Raw genomic sequence first — 9,368 nt, 5'->3', positions numbered from 1 at the left:
CTGCACCCCACTGACAACAGGGCAAGCCTTCGGCTGAGTGCAGCTCTCTGCTAGGTTTAATGCTCAAATAAAATTTTAAAGAGCATTTAATTGGCAATCACTCTGCTCTCTCCATTTCTATGCATCTCCCTGGGCTAGTGCTTTTCCACAGGCAGAGGGGAAAGAAGAGGGTTGGCAAACAAACTTGATGGGTCTCCCCTCAAAGCCAGGACCCTCCTCTCGGAGGGGCTGGGGAAGTTCTGTGTTGATTTGTGAGGGATTTGCCCTGATTTTGTGGGTTTTGGAGATCAACTGTTTATGTGCATCTGCATCTCATTCCAGATGTTGGCACGGGGGGAAGGCAAAACCCAGACTTGGGCTTTCCACGTTCATTTTCCTTGCATTCAGGAGGAAAATAAAATTTACCAGGACAAGTAAGAACATTCCGCTTTTTTATTTTTCATTCCAGCCAATTCTCAAAATTCTGTAATTACCATTTAGGTCAGGGGTTTCTAAAGAAAGCCAACCCCAAATTCCCATGGAAGGAAGGACTGTAGCATTTCACTCTGCCAATAAATCGGGATTTCATCCCAATAATACCTCCCCAGGAAAAGACTCCACTTCGGCCCAACAGCAAGAGACTTGGCTGAAAAATTTGGGGTTAAGGGTACACAAAGAAGCTAGATGGGGCCTTGCCCTATCCCCAGTTTATCCCTGTCCTTATTATGGTGTAAATAGGATTCCTGGAGTGCTGCCCTGGGCCCTGCAGCCCATATCACGACAAATCCAACCCACTGGTCACTGCCATCCTCTTGTTTAATTGTTAATTCCCTGTAATTAAGAGGTCTACTGGAAGCAAGGCAAACTTGGGGATAAAAACTGCACGGGGCTTGGTGAGGCAGCATCTTCACCCAGGATTTATCCTGGACAAGGGAGCCAAAAGAGACTCAAGACCTTTCCCGATGCAAATGAGAGCATCGGTCTCCATTTCATCTTTATTTAGACTCCCGTTCAGCTTAAGTGTTATGGACTGTTTGCAAAGTGCACATCCAGGCACTGCTCCTGCTGCATCCTACATTGCAGGATCTTCAACAGTATCCCAACTGAGGGATCTTCAGCAGCATCCAGGATTCAGGGATGCTCTGCAGCTTTTCAGGCAACACACAGAAAAACCCCATGTCCTGGCACTGTGCTCCAGGTGCTTTGGGATTCTTTTTCCCAGTGGCAGTGGGCACTGACTCCTGAGCAGTTACTTATCCCCAGGCAAGGTTTGGGGAGGGCTTTTCCGGGCCACAGGTCCATCCTAATTTCCTTCTGCATGGGGAGGTGGAGCCTTAACACCAAGATTTCCCAGGGCAGGCATCAGCCTCCCCCTCCAGGCTGGCAAACACCAGCCCTGCCCAATTTCCCTCCCACTGGAATATTGGCAGAACCCTGCAAGGTAAGAAATGCTGCTTGGTGGGGGCCGAAAAAATTCAGGAAACATTGGGATTTTGGTTTTCCAGAAGTAGGTGCTTGGACAGGCCTCCCTGCTGGCCCTACAGGCAGGAGGTGCAGCAGCATCCCTGGCTTGGCCTGGACACAGTGGATGAGTTTACCCCCGTGGCATCCCAAGCTCATTCAGCCTGCTGGAAAAGAAATCAATAAGTGGAATGAAGGAGGGACGACTTTGTGGCCAGGTGTGGAGCTCCCCTAAAGCCTGTGGGCCTGATGGGGTCAACCCACTCAAAACCACACAGATTCCTGCCTTTCCCCCCACAAAACCTGCTCCCAGCAGAACCCAGGAGTGCTGAGGAGCTGCTGGGTTAAAATCTGGATAAAACAACCCTGTCCTTCAGCAGGGAGTCTCCAGCACAGTGGTCTACACAAACACACTGACAAAACTCGGGTGCTTTTTCAAGCAATCATGAAGGTTGTTCAGGATATGAGCCAATTCCCATCTCTTTTAGCATCCACTTACTCTCCACGCCAAAGCTTTTTGGAAACCCTTAACTGGTAGCTTTGAAACATTTGGGAAAAAAATGGTTTCCCTACTTCATTGATGTACTGTCTCTTTTTTCTGCCAAAACCCACTTTTTTTTTGCCAAAATAAAAACCCACTAGTGTATGAAAGCAGAGCTCATCCCCCAGGGAGGGCAGAGCTAGCAAGTAAGAGCTGACAGAAATAGAATAGCTTCCAGGAAATAATATCTTCAGTGCTGTTTTATCTGCTCCATCATTCTGCAGTCAGGAGAGATTTTAGCAGGGTCCAGATGAGTCCAATTAAAGCTTTCTGATTTCCACAGACCTCTCCAGAGAATATGTGGTGTGCAGAAGTCACGGAGACCTTGTGGAGGCTGCACTGGTGCTCACTCCCTCCTCTGGTGATGGTGACAAGCCTGGCTGTGATTTGTTGTGCCACACACTGGGGTTTATTCCAGTCTCACATTGCCCTCAGGAGCATGGAGGTGTCCACCAGACCAAAAAAACATCTGCAAGAAATTCATCAGCTGTCTGTAGTTCTTTAGGGAGGGACTTGAGCAGATCTTTCCTGCCAGGTTTGCAGAGTAGGGATGGTAGGATTGACCCCGTTTGGTTTGGCTGGAATTTTTGGGGCTGAGAAAGGAAGCACCCTACGGACATCCAGCTCTCCAAGGCCCTGCAGGGCTCACCAAGATTTTTCCACCAAGGGGATCAGAAGGGAAAACCCAAAAGAAAGCCCCTTCCACAGCATCAGGGGCAGTCACCTCCTCACTGACTTGAGGACTCCAGGCACCCACAGTCCTGGTTGCCCACAGCTTTTCTGAGCACCCATCCCAGCAGGTCTGAGCTCTCCAGAGGAGGCAGACAGGCAGGGTGCCCCTTGCAAGGCAGATGTCTGGGAGGTGTTTGCCACCAGCTCCTTCCCAGAGGTATTTCCTGAAAGCAAAGCCAGGCACACAAGCGCCTTAGGGCAAGAAGAGCTGACTCAAAACCCCGAAACAACCCCAGCCCAACTTTACTTTGAGCCCACAGCTTGCCGAGGGTACAGAGGTGAGAGGGGGAGTGGAGCCGTGGGGACACTCACTGCCCTCCTGCCCTGCCCTGGGTGTGCAGGGGGGTGACACCAGCCTGGGGACATCCCAGTCAGCCCAGCACATCCCCCAGTCCCCAACACCAGAGCGGGAAATCTTGCAGCCTCAGCTTTCAATTAACCTTTCCCACAGGGAAACCCAGAGGTTTCCAGCTTCTCCCTGAGCAGGGACTGGGAAAAAACCTGGCGAGTCTGACTTACAGATGCTGCTGGCCTGATTTCGGAGGGTGCCAAGCCTGCCTCCGTGCCTGGTGCTCAGCCCAGGGGGGTGAACCCCCTCTCCACGACAGCTCTCCACCCCAGGAGAGGCTCTCTGGGGAGATGGGCAGCAGGTTGGGCTGGGAAAGTCTTGCTAGGACATGTGTGATCCTTTATGGCTCCAAAGGGAACATTTCTCATTATCTCTGCTAGCAATTTAATTAATCTGCATTCAGTAATGAACCTTGAAATTTCAATTAAAAACATCATTACTAATCAGGACAGGATTCAAAGCAGTCAAGGGCTCTTGATAGCTGTGCAGTGGCAGGAAGTTTGGGTTTGTGTGCTCGCATCTCCTCGTTTTGGACACGGACCCACGGTGGTTTGCGTCTCCTCTGGCACTGGCAAACCCAGGCATGGGGAGGCACAGCTTGAGCTCCCTTTCTACAGAAAACCAGGGGGCTCCAAAATGAACCCAAAAGAGGGGGAGTCACCCCAAAAATCAGCAGAACAAATAAATAAATAGATATTTTCCACGAGATATCCTTGTCTGCGCGATCAAAATCCGGGGAGAGGGAGCTCTGCGTCTCCTCAGTTAAGGAGGCGCGGGCGGCTGGCAGCAGATCACAGGAGCGGCGGGATGCGAGCGCTGCCCCGGGAGTGTCGGGACACCCTGACCCGCGGGGACCATCCCTCCCCACGCCCCACAGGGACCCTCCTCCGGCGGGGCTGCTCACGCCCTGCTGCTGCCCAGTTTGTCCTTCCAGCGCCAGCCTTGGAACATCACTCCCGTGGCTGTAAATCCTGAGGTAACGCAGCCCTTCCCCTGGCTCTAGAAGCAACTGGATCGCGGTCATAAATCCATGGAAAAAATAGCGAAAGTAAGCGAGGTAGGAAGGGGCGAAAGAGAAATTAATCCTGTGTACCCCGAGTTGCCCGTTATTATTTCTATTACTCTATAGAAAAGAATAATAAATGTGTTCTTTGGAAGAGAATAAAATGAATGGTTTTGGTTTGTTTCAAGGAAAGCTACACTTCCATCAAGGGTTGCTGGAGAATGAGGAAAGCTCAGGGGGCAGGAGACACAGGAATGCCAAATGTCCTGGCAGTGCAACCTTCAGAGGGAGAACCAGAAAGAGGAAGGCAAAGCTGGATTTTTTTATCAGCACCCCCAACTTATGGGCTGTGGTTTTCATTGCACGGCAGGTGTGTTATATCCCAGATCCACCATCCCATGCTGACTGTAGCTCTCTGCAAATCCTAGCAGACTGAATTATCCCTCCCAAGAGGTATCTGTGGGATGATGCTCCCCTGGTGCCCAGCACTGCACCAGCCCAAAGCCCTTTCTGAGCACTGAACTCCCACACAGGAGCACAGACACAGATCATTCCCTGAGGCCTCTCCACAAACAGTTCAGAGGTCTGAACACAGAGAGAGGATGGAAGCTTGAGCACACTCTATGAAGTGCAGGTAAAAAGCCCCATCACCCCAGCAGCCTCTCTGAGGCAAATGGAAAAGGGTAAATGGCAAGTCTGGAATAAAACACCATTTATTCCATGTGCTGTTTCCAAAGCCTGGCCTGTGTGCAGCTGGGATAATTAGATTTAAGCTGCAGAGGTAAAACTCACAAAATAAATTCTTAATCATAGGTTGTTTGCCCAGGATTGAGAGAGAAAGGAGGGAGCATTCTGAAAGATCTGGGAGGCAGCAGCTCATTTGTGCTGCATCCCCAAAAGGAGAGGAGCAACACAGGCACTCACAGCTCCAGGATGTTCTCCTCATTCCCTGCCCTGCTCCCTGGGGTCAGGTGGGGGTGGGAAGATGTCCCCTTCATGTGCAGTGTGTTCACAAGCTCGGATGACACCGGATGGAGTGACAGGACAAGGGGAACGGCTTTATGCTGAAGGGAGGTTAAGGCTGGATTTTGGGAAGAAATGCCCCCCTGTGAGGGTGGGCAGGCCCTGGCACAGGGTGCCCAGAGCAGCTGTGGCTGCCCCTGGATCCCTGGAAGTGTCCAAGGCCAGGCTGGACACTGGGGCTTGGAGCAGCCTGGGACAGTGGAAGGTGTCCCTGCCCATGGCAGGGGGTGGGATGAGATGGGCTTTGATGTCCTTTCCCACCCAAACCATTCCATGACTACCAGCATGGTTATGCCATGGCTATGGAGGGAGCAGGTGCCTCCCAAGTATCTGCCCAAAAATCCCAGCTGGCACACACTGACCTTGGGGGGGCCTTGGGGGGGTTCAGCCTGAGCAAGGTGGGGGGGAGGGGCAGTTCTAAGCCCACTTGGGGGTCTCTGCAGCTGCTTTGTGCCTCTGGTTATGCCCGTGTTTAATTTCCTGCCCACCCTTTCTGTGAGCCTGGCTGGGCTCAGGGCTCAGAGATGTTCCCTGGCACGGAGCACTGGGGCAATTTTCAGTGGGGCCCACACCCAGGATTATGGCTTTGAAAAAGGAGGAAACACAGGAGCTTGGCTCAAAGGAACACACTAATTACCTGGGCAGGAAAAAAAAGAGCCTTTTCTTTCCTGGTAGAAGGCATCTGATAAAAGCCTGAGACCAGTGGTATTTATATTAGCAGATTTTACATCCTCCTTGTGTGTACTTGGACTGTGAGATATAAATCAAAGCAGAGGTTCATTCCAAGAACAGTTTATTTTTATCAGAGAAGTATGTGCTGGCAAACCAGATATTGGTATGTTGATTCTGTTGGTTAGGTGTGATTTATAATAGTTCCTATTGTTTTATGGTGTGTTTCACTTAATTTATCCGAGTCGTTGGTTTAGGGTTTTTTTGTTTTGCTCCATTTAATGTATATTTTCTTATGGGTGGTTTTGCATTTTAGTGGTTGGCTGCAGTCTTGGAGTACTTTAATGCGAAGGAAGAGCCTGAAACCATGAAAACAAATCCTAAATGGGTTTGCAATCAGATGTCTCCCTCTCCAAATGGATCCGTGCGAGGCAGAGAGCAAAGCAGCACAGAGTGCTTCCCTGTCTGTCAGTGCTCCTTCAGCAGGGTGAGTCCTCAGCAGCGTTTGGGAGCATCCAGAGGCTGAATTCCCTCAGGAGGCACCTGCAGCAAGGGAGGTAAAACCACAGAATCACAGAATATCCGGGCTGGAAGGGCCCCACAGGGATCATCGAGCCCCACTCCTGGCCCTGCACATCCCTCCGTGAATGACCAGGAAGGGAACAGCCCAGAAAAAGGCTGAATTCACAGCACCCAGGTGTGCCCAGCATCCCCTCAGCTCTCCCTGCAGCTTAGAACCAGGATCCTTGGGAACCTTTTCAGCAGAATTTCAGGAATTTCAGCAATTCCCTAAGCCTGGGCTCTGCTGCCAGCTCCGTGGCAAGCAGAGTGTGCCCTGTTCATTAGCTCAGTGCCTGCGGCTGGTAATTAAAGCAGGGAACAAGAGAGAAGATTAAAAAAAAAAAAAAACCAAACCAGAAACCAGCGGAAATATCACCTTCTTCAAGATTTATGAGAATATAAACTCGGAGCTGAGATGTTCCTATCACCACCTACGAGGCCCAAGGGACAGCTTTGCCTTAATGCCAAGTCGGAGGAATCCCATCAACAGGCACCCCAGAACCTTTTATCTCCCGATCAAAAAGAAAGGTAAAATAAATAAATAAGAAAAAGCAGCGCCAAGGAGGAATTTTTTAAAACGCAGAAACAGAAACATGCAACTCAAAGACTCCACATCCACTCTGGAGCCAAAGCTTCTGTAAGCTGCTGCAAACTTCCAGTAAAAGCAAGGAGAGCCTTTCCCATTTCGGGTTTCTGACCCTCCACGGGGAGCCCGCCCGGCCCTCGGAGTGAGCCCCAACTTCACTGTGGAGGAAAGAGCCACATCCATTCCAGTTAAGGTAATCTCTTGCCTCAATAATTCATGGGCTGCTTTCAGGAGAGCTCACAGCTCCAAGGAAAGCTGAAAGCTTCTGTGCACATCTGTCAGCAGCACCAATCAGTGCCTACCTCCAGAACAGAATAAAAATCACTGAAAGCATTTTGATTAAGTGACAGGGTCAAGTATTGACTCCTTCCAATCTACAGAAATCACATCTGGCTTATTTATACATTTTTTTCCTCCCCTAAAGACACGAAACAGAAGCATAATGCTGAAAAGAAGAGGAAGATCTTAAGCTCAAAGCTGTGCTACCTGACAGATACACTTTTAACTCTAGAGTGCCTTGTGGAGATTGTTCCCAAGGAGTTGTCCTCCCAGGGAAACATCTCCACGGATGGTTTGCATGCCTGCTTCCATATTGTCCCCCCTCTTTACCCTCATTCCACTCTTTACTTGTCCTAATTGCATTAGTGCTGGTGGATATTATTCCTGGGGAGCCTTGGATCTGTCAGGTAACCTGGCAGAGCCTAAAGAACACAGCTGGGAGGCTGTGAAATGGCAGAGTTCATGAGGGTCCAGCTACACCAGCTCCAGGCCTGACCCTTTACTATTCAAAGACATCCTTTGCTGTGAAAAGGTCAGACTGGGCAGGGCTTGGAGTAATCTGACCCAGTGGAAGGTGTCCTTGCCCATGGCAGGGGGTGGAACAAGATGAGCTTTTTTTGTCCCTTCCAACCCGAACCAGTCCAGGACTCCTTGTTGAGGATACACCTCTGCTGATGGGGAGGTGCTGGTTTCTCCCCTCCTAGCCCAGACACTCCTCTTTTCATTTTCTCACCACACCCACCCCTTTTCTTTTCACACACCTTTCCCCATTTTACAAGGAATTCCGGCTTTCAGCGGGGTTTTGTAATCCTTTATGAGCCTGGGCTGATTTAACAGGATTCTCAGAGATGACTGAGGGATGGAGACAGGCATCTGGCTGGGAGAGGGAAAAGTCCTGTAAAACAGCTTCTGGTTGTTTGAGAAGCTGGGCTGAGTACCCTCCAGACACAGGCATGGCCTGACGCACCATCGGGGCTCTGGCATCCATATTCCAGGGGTCAGGAAGATCCCAGGCCACTGTCCCAAAGGATGTTGGTTATGAAGTGCAAGCAGCTCCAGAACTGCAGCAGCCAGGAGTGGCACAGGCAGAGCAGCCTTTGAAATTCATGGGAACTCCTCTGAGATCCTCCCAGGAGGTTTTCCCCATCAAGATCCATCTCCCAGAGTCCCTGCCCCAGGACAAATGCCATGCTCCTACCAATCCCCCAAGCTCCCAGGCTCCAAGACCTTGGTTGCTGTCTGCTAGCCCCTGATGTCCCCGCCAATGTGGGATTTCTGGATGCAGCATGCCGTGGCACAGGGATAATTGTGTCTAATTACACCAAAAGCCTCCACCAACCTCTCAGTGTGGCTCTGACTCCGTGTCACACTCGCAGACACTGTACTTTTATTTCAGGCAGCAGAGAATAATCCTGCAGTCAATTACTCCCACTTTCGGCCTTTGTGCACTGCCAGGTATTTCAGACAGCATGAAAGACACTCTTAAAATATTCTGAATGACTGCTCCAGGCTGTTGCAAGCAAGCACTTAATACAATGCACAGGGAAAAAAAATAAATCTCTCTTTTCACTGAAGGAGTCAGTGGGCTGCATCCACGATGAGGCGGGAGCTGATCCTGCACAGCACTCGGGCTGGGGCACGAGGGGGCTCAGCACCAGGGATTGCTGCTGCTGGAACAACATCCACTGACACTGCACAGCCCAGGGCTACACTGAATCAGTGCAGTGATGGTGCTCCTTTTTCATTTCACCTGCGGCAGAGGCAGAAAAAGAGCCAGGAAAGGAACAAATAGCTCAGAGGCCGCCAGGGCCAGAGCGGGGAGGTGCAGAATCCTGCGGCCACAGCCCCTATAAACACTGATTTTTATTTTTCCAGGCAGCTAAAATCACTATCACTGACCTCCTCTCCCAGCAAAGGCAGGGAGACACACGACTCCACACAGGACAAGCAAGGAACAAATGCAGAGGCACAAATGGCTTTTTTAGCAGAAGATGCAGCGTTAGCTGGTTGGTTTAGCACCTGCATTCCAGCCGCGCTGCTGGGAGCCGGCAGAGATGGTGAGGCCACCGCTGTGCCACCAAATGAACCCAGGCTGCACGAGCCTCCCATCCAGTGCTCTCTCCATTGATCCCCACTGCTTTACCACCTGCTCCAGGCACAGATGTCCCAAAGCTGGGGTGGGGAT

The sequence above is a fragment of the Prinia subflava genome, chromosome 6 (assembly GCF_021018805.1).
Source record: "Prinia subflava isolate CZ2003 ecotype Zambia chromosome 6, Cam_Psub_1.2, whole genome shotgun sequence".
In the NCBI taxonomy this organism is placed as follows: domain Eukaryota; kingdom Metazoa; phylum Chordata; class Aves; order Passeriformes; family Cisticolidae; genus Prinia; species Prinia subflava.
The sequence above is the reverse complement of the archived record's forward strand: the minus strand, read 5'-3'. Positions refer to the sequence as shown.